At 43.0% G+C, this 18,175-nt stretch overlaps 1 protein-coding gene across 4 annotated transcripts in view; it reads left to right on the top strand.

The window, feature by feature from the left end:
• The first annotated feature begins 2,624 nt into the window (after positions 1–2,624).
• The window catches only part of EYA3 (EYA transcriptional coactivator and phosphatase 3), a 54,001-nt gene continuing 38,450 nt past the window's right edge, over positions 2,625–18,175 (top strand). The window contains exons 1-2 of one of the 4 annotated variants that reach the window (XM_081869097.1): positions 2,633–2,781; positions 6,752–6,891. The gene's annotated coding sequence lies outside the window, so the exon portion shown is untranslated. Of the gene's footprint in view, positions 2,782–3,226; positions 3,259–6,751; positions 6,892–18,175 lie in introns of those variants that run through there. The other 3 variants (XM_081869096.1, XM_081869099.1, XM_081869098.1) reach the window with 3 other exon arrangements.

Below are 18,175 nucleotides of genomic sequence, written 5' to 3'. Positions count from 1 at the left end.
AATCCTCATCTAACCCTTTGCTGTTCAACAAGACCATTGCAGGAGGTGACCTCTGATCTTGGTTTCAGCAATCTACAGGATAGAAATGTTCTCCGTCCCAAGAGCTGTGGGGAAGTACCGTATCTATAATATGTCCATATCATAATAGAAAGGGGTTTCGGCTTTTGCTCTCAAACTTTTTATTTGGGAAAGGGTTTTTTTTTTTGCATAAACTTTCTGTATTAGTACAGAACAAGCCTTACCATCCTGATACTTAATCAGAGCACATCAGTAGCCTCACAGTAATAAAATCAAACCCATCTAGATGTTAGATGTACTCATTCCTTTAAAACAGAACTACAGTTCTGAGCATGCTTACTTGCAAGTCAGTTCCACTGAAACTAGTGGGACTTGCTGCCATGTAAATGTAGATTGAATTCCCTGTAATTCCCTAATTACAGGGAAGCCTAGGGCTTGCCGATCAGAAGGTCGGCGGTTCAAATCCCCACGACGGAGTGAGCTCCTGTTGTTCGGTCCCAGCTCCTACCAACTTAGCAGTTCGAAAGCACATCAAAGTGCAAGTAGATAAATAGGTACTGCTCCGGCGGGAAGGTAAACGGCGTTTCCGTGCGCTGCTCTGGTTCGCCAGAAGCGGCTTAGTTATGCTGGCCACATGACGCCGTACACCGGCTCCCTCGGCCAGTAAAGAGAGATGAGCACTGCAACCCCAGAGTCATCTGCAACTGGACCTAACGGTCAGGGGTCCCTTTACCTTTAGGTTCCACTGAATTCAGAGGAGAAATGGGATCAATAGGACCTTACAGCTGTTAAATTATTTTCCGGTGTCTAACAATCATTGTGTGATTTTCTGTGCAAAAATGGGAGGATGCCTTTTAAAATACGTTATTTCTTCTAAAGTAGCTTGGCAACTGAAGAATTATCAAGACACTCTGTTAGTTCACTACCCTATTATCTTACATTCATAGCATTATAAAGTTAATTGAACTTAATTGAACTAGTATTATAAAGTTCAAATCATGGTGACAGCCATTCAGCAAAGAAACGGAAGGTTTTCGTACAGTGTGAAGACTACAAATAAGTGGTTAGATTCTATAGCCAGATGTTGTACCTAGGCTTACAGAGATGCTACAGTGATGTGTTATAAATGTCAAAAATGTTAAGGGCAAGAGAAATTGGAAAAGACTAATAAGACTCTGTGGAAAGGCTTTATTGTATTAAAATAAATAAACTAAGTTCACACAAAAAATGCATTTGAATCTTCAGGTTTTAAAAAATGAACATTGAGTATGGGTTGTTTTTACACAAGCATGGATTCTAGAAAAAAGCCTGAAAATATGTTACATGAGGCCACATGTAAGGGAACAATGGGCAAATCCCCATCTTGGCAATTACTGGAAGAGAGGCAATCTGGCAACTCCACACACATCATTCTAAGATCCTGTGAGTTGAAGAAAAGCTGGAAACTGGGAAAGCCAAAACCCCTCAGATGTAATTGCCCTCACTTAAGTTTTTCTTTGCCCAGACTGGCATACAGTACTTTTAGTATGGGTAAGGGAGATTAGCAGACTTAGATGTTCTGGGCAAGACACCATTTCAGAGCCTAAGCTTCTTGTGAGGATAAAAGGCTCCTCTGAACTTTACAGAGGAAGGGATTATACAAGTAGAAAGTTACAAAAACTCAATACTTTCTAAGCTGAACCCTTGCGATAGGCAATGGGTCCAAATACTTCGTTTTAGGAGTGTGCTAGAATAGGGCACCTCATTGCCCAACTCTTGGAACAGCTGCTCCAATTAAGGCAGGGGTTGCTGTGGCCCTGCAGTTGTTGGGACTGTAACTCCTATCACCCCTGATAAAAGATTATGCTGTCTTGGCTGGAATCCAGCCAGTTCTGGACTGCCACAGGTCCTTCATCTCTGGTTTAAAATCCAACCTGCCAAGAGTTTCAGGATGGCTTGTGTAGGCTAACTAATAATAATAAAAAAGTTATTATATACTGCCCTATGTCCTAAAGCAAACCAGGGCAGTGCACAACGTAATAAAAACTGCATGCATGCATTTATGTTTAGTACAATCGGCTGCGTGCACACCAACTATCTAAAGCTCACGACTTCCCACAAGGAATCCTGGGAATTGCAGTTCACACTCGAGAGTTCTACCTTCCAGTACTCTTGAACTACAGTTCCCAGGATTCCCTTGAGGGAAGCCGCGTACTCTCATCGCACGGCGTGCAGGCAGCCGCTGCGGCGAGCGACACCTAGGGGCGGAGACGAGTAACGCCGCCACATCTGCAGGCGGACGGCCGCTGCTTCCCCGCCGCCCTTTGCTAACCTTTGGCGAAGGTCGGGTCCGCAAAAAAGCGGCGCATGCGCTGTCATTGACCGGCCTCTTCAGCTGGGGAGCGAAGGCGGGCGAAGCTAAGCGGGCGGTTGCTTGACAGTCACGCAGCCCAAGCTCCTCTCTTCCCCCGCCCCCGGCTACCAACGGTCACTTTGAAAGGCAGAAACGAAGCGCCATGTGGGGGTGGGGGGAGAGAGAAGGACTCGCCTCAGAGAAATCCATAGCAAAGATTCGGCCAACCAAATCCCCGCTTTCCCCTCTCGTCACTTCCGGCACAGAACTTCCGCTTCCGGGTGTGAAGCCTAGCCGAGGTTTGCCGAAGCGGGTCTCGGTCCCTTCCTTCCCTCCCTTCCTTTTTTCTTCCTTTCTTCCCTGAGAGTCCGGTCCGTCGCCGCTGCCATGTCGCCCAGTGCTGAGGTCGGCCGCGCAAACGACTCGTCACGGTGAGAGGGGAAAGAGCTCTTACTCCGCCTCCTTTCCTCCGCCCTCCCCCCACCTCCCCCGCTCCTCTTTCCTCTCGCGCGATCGGCTCGCGGTCGGTAGGCGTGGCCCGGGCAGCTGTTGGCGTGGCTCCTCCCCCCTCGCGCGCCGGTTACCTTGTCAGTCAGCGCAGGGAGGGAGGGGAGGAGAGCGGTGGGAGGGAGAGCTGCTCGCTCCCAGGAACGGCGTGGCGGACCTGTGGAACTCACTGCCACATCATGCGTGTGACGGCTTTAAAACATGGGCAGAGAAGCTGTGGCCCTGCAGATGGTGTCGCGCTACAGCTCCTCAGCAGCCGTGACCGTTGGGCGGGCTGGCGGGAATTGGAGGCTGATGATGTCTGGTGGGCTGCAGGTTTCTCACTCGTGCAGCTAAAGGCATATTTCGAAGGTTGATAGGGGTTTTGGGGAGGTCAGACGAGAGTCACAAAGGTGAAGAAGGTGTGTGGTCCTCTGAAAGGAGGAGGAGGACACAGCAACGGCATTGCTTTGCATTGTGATTTTTGGTGGCTTAAATTGAGCCACCATGTTCAGAGGCAGTGTATCTGAATACCGTGTGACAGTGGCGATGCACCCAGGTGGAGGAAGGGTTGTTATTTTCAAGTTCTGCTTGTGCAGCCTGCCCCCTTGGCCATATCTGGTTGGCCAGTCTGAATTCTAGGCTAGATAAGAATTTTGGACTGATCTTGAAGTACCTCTTATAGAGGGGTAGTTGGGTCCCTGAGGAAAATTGCTGTGGGTTAAACCACAGAGCCTAGGACTTGCCGATCTGAAGGTTGGCGGTTCGAATCCCCGCGACGGAGTGAGCTCCCGTTGCTCGGTCCCTGCTCCTGCCAACCTAGCAGTTCGAAAGCACCTCAAAGTGCAAGTAGATAAATAGGTACCGCTCCGGTGGGAAGGTAAACGGCGTTTTCGTGCGCTGCTCTGGTTCTCCAGAAGCAGCTTAGTCATGCTGGCCACATGACCCAGAAGCTGTACGCTGGCTCCCTTGGCCAATAAAGCAAGATGAGCGCTGCAACCCCAGAGTCGGCCACGACTGGACCTAATGGTCGGGGGTCCCTTTACCTTAAAAGAAGATATGAGTCTAATAATATAGGACTCATAACAAGTAAAATATCAGCTCAGCGGTCTTCCGTTGTAGTTGTTGGGCCTTTTCTCTGCTGGTCTGTAGCTTTACAGTTGTACCTTGGGTTAAGAACTTACCGTAATTCGTTCTGGAGGTCTGTTCTTAACCTGAAACTGTTCTTAACCTGAAGCACCACTTTAGCTAATGGGGCCTCCCACTGCCGCCACGTGATTTCTGTTCTTATCCTGAAGCAAAGTTCTTAACCCGAGGTACTATTTCTGGGTTAGCGGAGTATGTAAACTGAAGCGTCTGTAACCCGAGGTACCACTTATTTGTTCACTGCTTATTTGAAAGGGGAGAAGGGTGGTTGGAAGTCGTAAGTGAAGCTGAAAAACGCAAATGAAATCAAAACAGGAATGGTCTATGCTTCTGTGTTTGAGATAGGGAAACCTGTGACCATTTAAATGTGCATGTGTTGGTCACAGTTGATGGAGTTGTGCATCTGTTTTGCCATTTATGTACCCCAAGTTAATTTCAACTCCCAAGTGTGTGTTCTTTGATTGCCCTTGTGTGGACCCTGGGAATCTCAATTTGTTGAAAGGATTCCTGAACCCAGGCACAAATGGACAGTGGTACAACAGTTGTGGCAAAATGCTGTACAGTACCGGTATTTCAACACATGACGTTCTTTTAAATCAACTATACTGGATCCAGAACTGCAATGGGAGTAATACCAGGAATAACACTTCAAAAATAACTGTCATATCAAAACATTATTAAGACATCCCTAGGAAGGAATACAAAATGGGATGATACATGTCGCTGAACCAACTTCCTATTGCTATTTGAAGAAAAAGGGACATAGGTCAGACCTGAACCAGAAAAATGGGGAAAATAATTAATTTTAAACTCTAATGGCTACAAAAGGTATTGGAGCTCCATCATGGACTATCTAGTATTTTTTATTTTATTCACTCAACTGCAAAAATGTTACAGGAACAGGCAATTCTCGTAAGTTCAGCTTGGGTAATGTAATATTCAAACATTAACCTGTAAGACTGTTCTGAGATCTGAAGTACGTGCTTGTAATGGGAATGGAGAATGTGGTTTGATGCCTATTCCTGGATTTCAAAGTTATTTGCAGAAGATAAAATAAAAGGCATCTTTCTTTTAAATTAGATTGTTGAGAGGAATAAAAGTGGAGTGAAGAGATAAAGATTGGGGGTACAAGCATACATTCTTTATTGCTCTTCACATACCGTATTTTTCGCCCTATAGGACGCACTTTTTCCCCTTCAAAAATGAAGGGGAAATCTGGGTGTGTCCTATGGGGCGAATGTAGGCTTTCGCTGAAGCTTGGAGAGCGAGAGGGGTCGGTGCGCACCGACCCCTCTCGCTCTCCAGGCCTCAGGAAGACATCCGCAGCCTAGGCAGCCCTGCAGGAGTTCCCACAGGGCTGTCTAGGCTGCGGATAGTAGCCTGCTTCCCGGAACGCTGGGCGCGCTGAAAGCAGAGCACCCGGTGCTTCGGGAACACATCCGCAGCCTAGGCAGCCCTGCAGGAGGTCCCGCAGGGATGTCTAGGCTCCGGATAGCAGCCTGCTTCCCAGAGCGTCGGGCGCCCTGAAAGCAGAGCACCCAGCGCTTCAGGAACACATCCGCAGCCTAGGCAGCCCTGTTCTCCGCAGGGCTCCCCACGCTGCGGATAGCAGCCTGCCGCCCGGCAGGCGGGGCATCCTGAAGCAGAGCGCCCCACGCGCCGGACAGACATCCGCAGCGTGGGGAGCCCTGCAGGAGTTCCCCGCAGGGCTCCCCACGCTGCGGATAGCAGTCTGCCACCTGAGGCAGACATCGGCCAGCCCCACAAGCTCGGGGGACAGTAGGGAGGCACTGCGCCGTTCCTCGACCTGGTTCGGTTTCCCCGACCTGCTTTGGGGGGGGGGAAATAAAGGAAAAAAATTTTTCCTTTATTTCCCCCCAAAAAAACTAGGTGCGTCCTATGGGACGGAGTGTCCTATGGGACAGAAAATACGGAATATTGCTCCTTATGAGACTGTGAGTGCAATTGCAAGCAGCCCAGCCACATGGGGGAAGGAAGCCCCTTGCTGCCCCTCTTTTGGCCATGGGAGTGGAACTGGCTAGGGTTTCCCCCCTCCAACTCCTGCACCCAGAGGGTGTCTGGTTTAATAGACTGCAATATAGTGTAATAATAATGATAATTTTTTTTTTGTATCTCGCCCTCCCTGGCCAAAGCCGGGCTCAGAGCAGCTAACAACAAGTAAAAATAGCACAGTGTACATAAAATCACACAGTCAATTAATTAAAATATATTCTTAAATCAATTCAGAATCAAATTAATGGCAACCATTGAGTTATTCTATGAGGGAGAAGGAGAGAAGGGGTCAGTCTGTGCCTTGGCCGAAGGCTTGGCGGAACAGCTCCGTCTTGCGGGTCCTGCGGAAAGATGTCAAGTCCCTCAGGGCCCTAGTCTCTTGTGACAGAGCGTTCCACCTGATCAGGGCCATGGCCAAAAAAGCCCTGGCTCTGGTCGAGGCCAGCCTAACCTCCCTGTGGCCCAGGATCTCCAAGATGTTTTTATTTGAAGACCGTAAGGTCCTCCGTGGGTCATACCAGGAGAGGTGGTCCCGTAGGTAAAACGTAACTTTTATATGCATGGGGGAACCAAAAAAGTAGTGACTCACTTTACTGCAAAAATTTGCTTTACTGTAGTGGTCTAGAACTGAACCAACAATATATTCTGTGAGGTATACTTGTAGTTTTTTGTGGGAAAGAACAGCTCAGTTCTGGGATTGAAAACAAATTCCTGTCCTGAGCATGTAACCAGAGGTACCCTGTTTCTTAATTCTAGGAATATTTCTCCCCTCGGCTATATTTTTACACCTGGTTTCAGTTGGTGGATCTTGAGGTTCTAATAAAAACAACAGCAAAAAGAAAATAGATCCTGCAGCAGCAGAAAGAAAGACCCAGAAGCTAACTATGAAGACTCAGGTAAAATAACTGAGTAATGGAGGTGGTGGCCATTTGTGTACATGATCTTGCATGCTATATAGACAAACCTGGATTCCTTTGAAATCTGGGTTAGCTAGGAGATTGTAAGGTACACCTGACAATGCCTATGGTGTAGTGGAGCATTCACACAAATGGTCACAATGTTAAACACAACCACCCCATCATATAATAGTGGAGTTGGAAGGGACCCCAAGGCTCATCTAGTCCAACCCCCTGCAATGCAGGAATCTCAGCTAAAGCATCCATAACAGATGGTTGTCCAACCTCTGCTTCAAAGCCTCCAAGGAAGGAGAATCCACCACCTCCCAAGGGTCCATTCCACTGTCAAAACAGCTCTTCCTCCCAGAAAGTTATTCCTGATGTTTAGTCAGAATCATTCCTTTCCTCAAGCAACTTGGCAGAGTGGCAGGGCCTTGTTTCTGAAGCCAGTCCAAACTTCAGAGAATATCTAAAGAGCAGTTGCTAAGTGGATTCTTTGCTCTTTGCCCCAGTTCCAAGTTTGGGAGTAGGGCAAGAGCTTGCCAGGGGTGGGGGAGCATGGGGCCAAATGAGGCTCTAGGATTCTCTTCAGGCCACAGTAAAATAGGCTTTAACTCACTGTTAAACAGTGAGACACACTGATAGATAGTCATGAGATTATGAGCGTACACTTGCCTTGTACTCAGATCTTCGTTTATATCAGTTTTTTTTAAAAGAGAAAATATGATTTTAAAAGAAAACTTAAAGGGAAATTAGATTTCAGTAAAATTCTGATTTTCTTGATTTTTTTCAAAAAAAATTTTATCTGCATTGTTTTGAGCCTGTTACCATGGTAACATGGTTGCTAAAGCATAAAGCACTAGACCTGGTTGCTTAATGCCAAATGGCATGGCTGCTTCTTGCTTTGAACAGCGTTCTTGTCAGAGGAATAGGCTAATGCAAAGCACTAAACATGTTTTGGAAAACAAATATAAAAGATCTTGCTAGAGATCTATACAGGCAGGATGTGCAGAATCTTGCGGCCTTCAGTGGTCAACATGTGAAACTGTTATGTTTAATTGTCTACTTACAAATCTATGATAACGAATAAAAATTACTGACAAAAAACCCCCAACAACATATCTAAGCCCAACATATCAACATATCATTTGGAACATTTTGCTCTTGCTGGTAATTGAAGCAAGGCTTAGCTAACTAAATTAAGACTGATGGCAGCCTTAGTTAAATAAATACAACTCTTGTTTAGTGCTTTGATTTTGTCAGCCAACTGCTAGCAACACAGAAAGGTTAAGGCTGCGGTCCTCAGTGCACTTGCTGAACGAGACTTTCTTCTGAGTAAACATGCTTAGGATTACATCACCAATAGCTCAATCCTGTCCATGTCTACATGGAAGTAAGTCCTGCTGTGTTCAGTTTGGCATCCTCCCTTGTCAGATTGCAGCCAATGTGTTTCTTTAAAGCTGATTGTTTTTCTTTTAATTATCCTGTACTGTAGTTGCAGGTGTTCATAAGAGATTTTAACAGATTTTTCATAGATACTAGTTGGTTGATCAATCAGTTCATCTGTCAATGGGTAAAAACAGCATTTCTGAAGCCAAGGACATTCTTCCTCTGTTTTTAGATTATGTACATATATACCATAGTAAACATCATCCTTAGTCATTTATCTTTCATTGGAAACAAGAATGCTTCATTTAAGATGCTGCAGTTTTTAAGCACTTGTACTAAGAAATTGTGTATATCTGCTGCCTGATAAATGGGAATTCCTTTATAGTCAGTGTAAAAGTTTTAAAATTGGTTTACCTGGCTAAGTAATAGACTAAATGTTGTAGCTGTAATTTTGACACAAGGAGTAGGGCAAAGTCTTGGTCTCATTTTTGTGTGTGTGTGTACAAACCTTGACATCTGTTTTTGGCGGGGGGTTTTAAATTGTGAATCAGTTTGGCAGCCTGGAATGTTACAGTGGCAATTCTTGGTTTGTTGGTATGCTCAGTTTTTAAACAGCAACAATAATTATCTTAAGATAATTCTAAATTTATCACACACTCACTCTGTTGTTCCCTGGGAACCTGTACTGAGTTTCTGAACTTGGAGGTAACATATTGATTTCTTGACCAAGAGCCATTGATGGCCTGCTATTCCAAGAATTCTTTCAGTTCTCTTTTAAAGCCCTCTATAACAGGCATGTCCAACGATCCAATATAAAAACTGGCAGTGATCTACCACCCAGGGATGGGTGGGCGCACGCTGCTGGCTGCTTCTCCCAAAGGGGCAGGAATGGGAGCAGGGTGGGTGGGCGGTTGCTGGCTGCTTCCCCAGAGGGGGCAGGGATTGGTGCAGGGTGGGTGGGCGATGCCGATCCTGCCTTCTCCCCCTGCCTCCCTCCACCCCTCCCTGTCAAAGACAGCCACTCAGGTGATCCTGATGCTGACCCTGCCTTCTCCCCTTGCCTCCCTCCTGCGGAGGCGATGCTGTTGCTGGTCCTGATCCTGCCTTCCCTCATCAGAAACCTGGCTCCTTCATGCCCTAAAGCCGTTGTCTTTATGGCTATTGAGGAGCCTGCTGTGTTCCGGCTGCCTTGGGCCAGTGATCGACCCAGATCAACCCTGTGATCGATGGATCGATCAGGATCGACGGGTTGGACATAGAGGCTCTATCTATAAGAACGTAATAAAACGCTGATTTGATTTTTTGGGGGGGGAGGTTTTGGGGTGCCCAATCATTTGCATGGCATCTGAATTCCCATTTGTGTCTGGGCCCTCTGCTGCTAGATTATGCATGAAAAACAGTGCATTCTGCTTCAGAATTTGGATTTCTGATTCCATCAGATCATGATTATTTATTTAATTTGTATACCGCCCTATAACTGGAGATCTCAGTGTGGTTCACAACATAAAAGTACACCATAAAAAACCCACAAAACACATAATAAAAACAAAAACAGAGACAACCCAATAATCTCCCCTTCCACAACACATTTTAAAAGGGCATTAGCTGTCAATCAGCCAAAGGCCTGGTTAAAGAGGAATGTTTTCACCTGGTGCCTAAAAGTGTATAATGAAGGCACCAGTCAAACCTCTCTGGGAAGAGCATTCTGCAAGTGCAGAACATCGCTTCCACTGCAGAAAAGGCCCATTCTTGTGTTGCCACCCTTTGAACCTCTCATGGAGGAGGCACATGAAGAAGGGCCTCAGAAGATGATCTCGGGGTCTGGATAGGTTCATATGGAGAGAGGCGGTCCTTGAAGTATCGTAGTCCTGAGCCGTTTAAAGCAGTTAAAAAACATAACACCTCAGTAAAAGTTGATTGCGTTAGAAGTTATTCCAAAGGCATGTCTGAAAGCAAAGTTTTTAAAATATGCCTAAAAGAAAGCAGGGATGACTCCTGCTGAGCTTCTGCTGGCAATGAGTTCCACAAGGCAGGGTCTGCCTCACTAAATGGTTAGTTCCTGAGAAAGATTGCCCAAAAGTGCCCAGTCAGAAGTTGTCAGTGATCAAGGTTGTAGCGGCATGAGGAATCAAGCAGTCTTTCAGATACTACATTTATTTCTCACCTTTCCCCTAAGGAGCTCAAAGTGGTGTATGTGGTTCCCCAATTCAAATTTCATTCTCACAGAAACACTGTTTGCATTATGTTCAGCCGAGAAACAGTACAGTGGTGCCTCGCAAGACGAAAATAATCTGTTCTACGAGTCTCTTCGTCTAGCGGTTTTTTCGTCTTGCGAAGCATCCCTATTAGCGGATTAGCGCTATTAGCGGCTTAGCGGCTTAGAAAAAGGGAAAGAAAGGAAAAAAACTCGCAAGACTCGCAATACGTTTTCATCTTGCGAAGCAAGCCCATAGGGAAATTCGTCTTGCGAAGCGCCTCGAAAAACGGAAAACCCTTTCGTTTAGTGGGTTTTTCGTCTTGCGAGGCATTCGTCTTGCGAGGCACCACTGTAACTGGCCCACAGCAAGATACAGAGCTTCATGACTAAATGGGGATTTCAACCCTGTTCTCCCAAGTCCTCCAACACTCTTAACCACTACGGTATTCTGGCTCTCAAACCCAGGGCTACCTTGGGAACGTGGAACTAGTTGTGTGGTTTTTTTGGCTCTTTCCCAGTGATAGGAAATGTAAGATATGTTGAATAATAGCTAGATTAGTGATAGAAGTTTTAACAATTTATTGCTTAATTATTTTTTTTTAATGTTGTGGTTCCTTCATTCTGGCTTCACAATATTTTTAAAAACGGCAACATAGACAGTCAGCTCTGTAATGCAAGCTCATCTTAAATAAATTATAGCACTTTGAAGTTGTGCTTATGGCCAGAATGCCAGAATTATTTTAATTTTTTAAAAAAGATTTCATATTGAGTATTGTTATAAAATAAAATAAAGTACACTGTGCTTTAAAGGGTATTTGTTCCAAACATGAAGGTTTTTTCGGAAAAGCAACAGGCAGTGCTGTTGAAAATTTGTTTGTGACGCCTCCAGGAAAATTAGGTCATATGATGTAATTATAAGACCAGAAAAAAATAAATCTCAAGCTTCATTGTTAAGCATGCTAACAGGATTTATTTCTGAGTAAACATGGTTAAGATCAGGCTACAAGTTGTTTAACAGATATTACTCTTTGTTACTTTAGTAATTGATTGTATTTATTATCTAAAGTGGTTGCATAAGAGTGAGAAAGCAACTTCAGAAATCCCTGCTTTTCCCCAGAGGTGTGTCCACACCAGCCAATTTTTCGGTGATCTGTTCTCATTTAATCCGTTTTTTCTGCAGACTGAACCAAATGCTGTATTCTGTCTGTGTTTGAATTAATGAAAAGCCATTGTTTCAAGACACTGAATGGAAGCAAATAACCTCTCTCTATATGTGCTTTGTTTTTGAATTTATAAAACATGAAAATGAATACCACATAATTTTGGAGTCAGCCTGCGTGTTTGTCTTTTGCAGTAGAAATGCTACTGTGGAGAAGCATTTCAGAGTTTTGTCTCATTTTGTAGTTCTATTCCCATCTCATCAACCTTTGTTGGAGTTCTGTTTAGGTTTTCTTTTTTAAAACGGTCTTGACTTTCCCCCTGCCTTCCTCTTCGGCAGTCTTCACAAAGCGATATACCGTATATTCTCTTCTCATTGTTTTTTTTTTTTTTTTGCGTTTTGTATGTGGATGTTACCTGGAACATCTTTTTCTTTTCATTGTCTCTCCTTTAGCATTTTTTTGCACACTCCCATTACTGTACTGTTGCACTTCTGGGAGTGTTCAAGTATTGGCACGGTTAAAATAAACCCAAATACCATACTCCCCCCCCCCAAGCTAGAAAAACCTGCAGCTCTATTCATTTGGCTTAAAAGGTACAATTGGCAAATCTCACAGAGGTGTGAAGGAACACGGAGTATGGCCTCTTCTTGGGTTGCCTCAGAGTTGTAGAATGAGTACTAATTAATGTTTTCTATTATTTTGATTAGCTTTCTTTTATACATGTATTTTTAACATTTGTTAACTATTGCATGAACGTATTTATTGAAAGACAAGCTAGGAGTATTAGAAAGAAGGAAATCAATACTAAATGGGAAAACAGAACATTATAATAGTGAAGGTCTCCTGGGGTAGCTGTGCTTCAAAACGGAGGCAATTGAGAGATACATGAATTTTCATTGGATGTATTTTAAATAGTTTTATATTCTCACTATCTCCCAATTTATACAGTGCTTCTCATACTGTTTTTTGAAGTGCTTTTCATTCATTTATGATTTAAATGACTCTTCTCCCACTTTTCTACGCCAAAGTGTACTTGAGGCCGCTCCCAATAAAAAGACACCTGCAAATCAATTTTTAAAACCCAGTTAAAAAGCAATAAATGGATGCAGGTTTATAAAAATCAATACAAATCAATAAAATGCAAAATGTTAAAATACAAATCATGAATAAACAGTTAAAATCCAGCTGTTTAAACATCAAAGAAGGCTAATAAAGAGAATGCTTACTTGAATTTTTAACTTGTGTGTTTTTAAATTGGGGGGGGGGTTGTTGTTTTTAAATTAAGGGACCTAAGATGTGCCTGGGAAGAGAGGAGCTGGGGAGAGCAGGGATGACCCCAATTGATGTGGTTCTGCGCAAGGGGAGGTATTGTGTGCAGGTGGGGCGCACGGCATGCAGACAGTTAGCAACTGTGTTGTGTGCCAGCCTTCTTCCAACCTGAGGAGTTGTGGTTGTCCTTTCAGCCAGCCCTCAGGTGTGCTTGGATGGTTGTTTCCGGAGGGTGATGCTTGAGGAGTGCTCTTTAGCCTTGTGGAGCCTTCAATGTGGGGTTCAATTTTATCCCCTATGCTGTTTAACATCTACATGAAACTACTGAATGGGGTTATCGAGAGTTTTGGAGTATGTTGTCAGCAATTTGCTGATGACACACAGTTCTACTTCTCCTTTACATCGGCAGGTGTGGCTGTGGATGTGCTGGACCATTGTTTTGCCCTGGTGATGGACTGGATGAGAGCCAACTAACTGAATCTCAATCCAGACACTGTTAGTGGGTGCTCCCCTAGCATGGTTGGATGGGAGGTGGCCTGCTCTTGATGGTGTTGCACTCCCTCTGAAGGAGCGGATATGTAGTTTGGGGGTACTTCTTTGCTGTCACTTGAGTGCCTTACATCAGCTTTAGTTGGTGGTTCAGCCACACAGGGATAGCCTAACTTCTGTCATCTATGCTCTGGTATACATAGGGAATAACTGTCTGAAGATGATTCAAAAACTTCAGCTGTTGCCGAACTTGTTGGCCAGGTTGCTAACCTGGGCAAGATGATTTAAGCATATTACACTGATCCTGGCACAACTGCACTGGCTGCTAATTAGTTTTGTGTTCTCATTTTTTATTTTTTGTTGTGAACCGCCCTGTGATCTTCAGATGAAGGGCACTACACCAAATTTATTAATAATAAACAAATGCAAACATAAATAAATACATAAATTCGCCAAAGTATTCAGGGTTATATGTAAAAGAGGTTTTTGTGTAAACCAATTTTATGTAAATCACTTCTGATGATTAAGTGGTATATAAATCCTGTTCAATAAATAGTAAAGGGGTGATTAGAATGGTGGTGGTTTTCTTTTCTTTGTTTTCCTTGCAAACCATTTTTTTGCTGCTGCAGATGGAATAGAATAGTGAATTTCTTACTGGTGATTGTTTTGGTCAGCCCTAGTTTTTACCTCACTCCCTCTCCCCCCTTTTTATGTTATGCTTTTGTCATTTCCAGTCTTACAAGTAGACTCTTTTCTTTAAAAGGCATCAGTTTTGTTTCTTAGTCAGTGAGGGGGTGTTTTTTAACATCTTAAACTTTACTATAGTACACCATAGAAGCTAGATTGTTTTTGAAATCTCTTTCTCATACCAGCCAGTTGCTTGAGCAGACTGCAGCCATGAATGCATACCCTCTGACATTTCACAAACAAAATGGGGGGTGCCCTTATCTATTCATAATGCCTCAATTCTGACACAAAGGATTATTCCCAAGTACATACTCTGCTTAAATATTACTCATTGTGGATGGCTCCTTCTTGATTGCTGTATTAATTTACCTTGCAATAACTGCATGCTAAGAGCATTAAAAAAATAAGTTTTCCCCAAAGCTACTGACACCTCCCTCTTATGCATTGGTGGCACCACTTTGGCAATACAGTGGTACCTCAGGTTAAGAACTTAATTCGTTCTGGAGGTCCATTCTTAACCTGAATCTGTTATTAACCTGAGGTACCTTTAGCTAATTGGGCCTCCCACTGCCACCACGCCACCGCCGTGCAATTTCTGTTCTCATCCTGAGGTAAAGTTCTTAACCCGAGGTACTATTTCTGGGTTAGTGGAGTCTGTAACCTGAAGCATCTGTAACCCGAGGTACCACTGTATAAGGATTCATGCTTGGAGAATTTGCTGTTAGTATACTTAGGAACACAGGAAATTTCCTTATATTGAGTCTTTCCATTGGTCTATCTAGATTAGTATTGCCTACTGCATGGACTGGCAGTGGCTTTCCAACATTTTAAATAGGGAAAAATCTCTCTCAGCCCTACATGCAATGCCAAGGATTTAATATGGCATGCAAGGCAGATGGTCTAGAACTGAGTTGTGGTTCTTCCCCTCTACTTTCCACTGGTTAACCTCTGCCTCTCTAGATGCTGTTGTGTTCCAACTTCTGTCAGCCCCAGGCAGCATAGCCAATGGTCAGGGATGATGGGAGTTGAAGTGCAGCAATATCTGAATAGCCATAGACTCCTGCTTTACAGGATATGAAAGGCTGTCTGGAAAAAGAAGTCTAAACACTCAGCAATTTGCACATACATCTGTGCACCTGAAATTGTACTAAATTGTGTACAATGGTACTAAATTGTGGTCACACTAAACAAGTAAGAAGCATCTTTATTGGTCAGAAACTAGGGGAAGGGAAACCACAACAACTCCCATTATAAGAAGACTGGGGAAGACGTATATGGCACAGAACGTTAATTTTTAAAACAATGTATACTGTAATAGGAAATTTTGGAAGGGATTTCTAAGGCAAAAACCCAATGCTCTTTTAATTGTAGTATATATATATACTGTATTTTTTGCTCTATAAGACTCACTTTTTCCCTCCTAAAAAGTAAGGGGAAATGTGTGTGCGTCTTATGTAGCAAATGCAGGCTGCGCAGCTAGAAGCCAGAACAGCAAGAGGGATTCCTGCTTTCACTGCGCAGCGATCCCTCTTGCTGTTCTGGCTTCTGAAATTCAGAATTTTTTTTTTTTTCTTGTTTTCCTCCTTCAAAAACTAGGTGCGTCTTGTGGTCTGGTGCGACTTATAGAGCGAAAAATACGGTATATATATTAGGTATTGGAACCAAAAAACACTATCAGAGTCTTGGAAGTAAACGAAACAAACAGCATGGAACCAGTGTGATTTATATTCAAAAACATAGATAAATGTTATATATTTTATTATCTAGTTTGTTAATGTTTTTGTCTCTTTCATTTCTTTAAAAGGAACATTATCCCGTCTTAGATTACAGTGCTAAGCACACTTGTATGACAGCCAGTTCTATTACAGATTTAGGGATCTGCTCGATGTCATTTCTAAAAGAAATGGTTGAAGCCTAAAGGAAGAAGGGACAGATACCCAAAGTAGTCACTGTCCTTGATATATTGAGAAGACGTGTGTCTTTGATTATTTTCAAATGCAAAAGGCAAACCTCATTCCTTTTTTAAAAAAGGAACTCTGTACCATAAAGGCTTTTAATAAAATTGATAGACTGTTCATTCTTCAAATTAATTTAAAATACCCACTTCTGTTTTCCTTAATAAACGGACCATGGATTATGACAAATAGTTATATCATCTTCACTTAACTGATTTTAGCACAGATTGACACAGAATGTGAGGTTGGTCTCATCTTTGAATGTTTATTAATGGCAATAATAAAAAGCGTAAGTGTTGAGTCATGGTATCTTTCTATAGAAGCACAAAAATTGTATCTTTTGTTTGATAACCACCTTTTGATTCAGTGAGTCTCGAGACAGAGTTAAATGAAATGAAGCGAAATGCACTCTATAATGTGTTTGTAATTTGTCGTGTTCTTTCTGTACAGCTTCTGGGGAAGCTCGTTCAAGCAGAGGTTGATTAATGAAGCTTGCTTTTTTGCTCTGCACAGTTTCACATGCATCTGCTTGTAGATGCGGTGAGGGTTTAGCATTTAAGTAATTTGAAGATCTAAGAAAACAATTGGCATGGGCATTAAACGTTGCTAAGCAATAGGAAATGACACTTTGTAGCAAGGGAAATTTATACAACGTTGTTGTTGGGTTTGGAAAACGGTGGCACATGCTTCATTAAAGCTGCCATTTAAAGAGAGAAAGTTGTTGAAAAGTGGCAAATTTGGAGAACGAGGCCTTTGGATTCTTTGATTTTTCTGGGTTTCTGTGGGATGGAACCGACCATCCAGGAAGCTGTGGTATCAAAATTACTATTTGGATCAAAGGGAGATTATTGTTCTTATTCGTGGTTCTCGGTTTAAAACTCTTTTCTCTTGACAGATAAATCTAGTGGGGTGGGGGCTGTACAAGAAAACAAAAAATAACCCAAATACTGCATCAGGGAAATGGGATTTCTGTCTGCTGCATGGAATATGAACTAAATGTGTGCAGTTTGTATGCTTTTATCTGTTTATAGTCCTGGTGATGTTTAAGAAGCTATGCAAGGGACTGAACTCCACCCCCTGGCCACCGGAAATCCTGTTAATCAACCCCCCCCCATACTTTGTATTGCCTATATCAGCTTCCCCAACCCAGTGAGCTCCAGATATTGGGGACTACAACCTCTGTCTGTTCCAGCCAGCATAACCAGTTGGTAGAGATGTTGGGAATTGTGGTCCAAAAACACTGGAGAGAGCCAGGTTGGAGACTGCTGGCTTGGACACTTTCAGGCCCATTATTTCAGCTATAAAGTTTCATTTGATGCACTCTAATCTACGAAAGCTTATGACATAATAAATGTGTTAGATGCCGCAATATTTTTTGCTGTGTCAGATAAGGTGGCTAACCCCTCTGGAAGTTGCAGTCATAAATTCTAGAAATGTGGCACTTTCTGCAAATGCAAAGCTGAGATTCTTGGGCTACGATGAATTCTGTAGCCGGAACCAAATCCCTCTACAATACTAGAATACACACACCTGTGGAGAACTGCTCTTAATAATTTCATCATAGTTTGTTTGGATTTATAAGGTATAAAAACCCTTCTGCAGAAGTGCCTACTTGCACATAAATGCCCAGTGACAATGCTGTTGTTTCTTTATTCTCCCTGGGATTATTTTTAGTGTTTTGATCTGCCTTGAAGCATTTAATGTTTTAGTTTTGCCCTTACAACATCTCCTTACTAATTTCTTTAATTTTATAAGGTAGCCCCCCCTTTTTTGCATTGTTCCAGGAGTGCATTATGTTAGCCTTTTTCAAAAATACCAAATAAAACATACGTTCACATTTAGCCTTTTTATAGGCTGGAGTGCAGTTAAAACATGCAGTGAGGATTTGAGTGCAAATGATGCTGGTATATTTCTCAGATTACAGGCATTTACCTTGTAGTTTGTATGAAATGATTTGTGTTTTACGGATGCAACTGTAGAGTTGGGTAGAGTAAAAATATTGAAAGCAATATTTCTAATCACTTACCGTAGTTTTGCATCATCAAGATTTGTTTTCAGAGCACCAACATGATTCTGTTTTTGTTTCATCTAAGGATGAAGTGGGTATTAAATTAAAATCTGGTAATGTCTAAACATGG

Source organism: Podarcis erhardii (assembly GCF_964252035.2).
Source record: "Podarcis erhardii genome assembly, chromosome: 7".
Taxonomy (NCBI): domain Eukaryota; kingdom Metazoa; phylum Chordata; class Lepidosauria; order Squamata; family Lacertidae; genus Podarcis; species Podarcis erhardii.
Note: the sequence above shows the minus strand (reverse complement) of the source record. Positions and strands in the feature narration are given on the sequence as shown.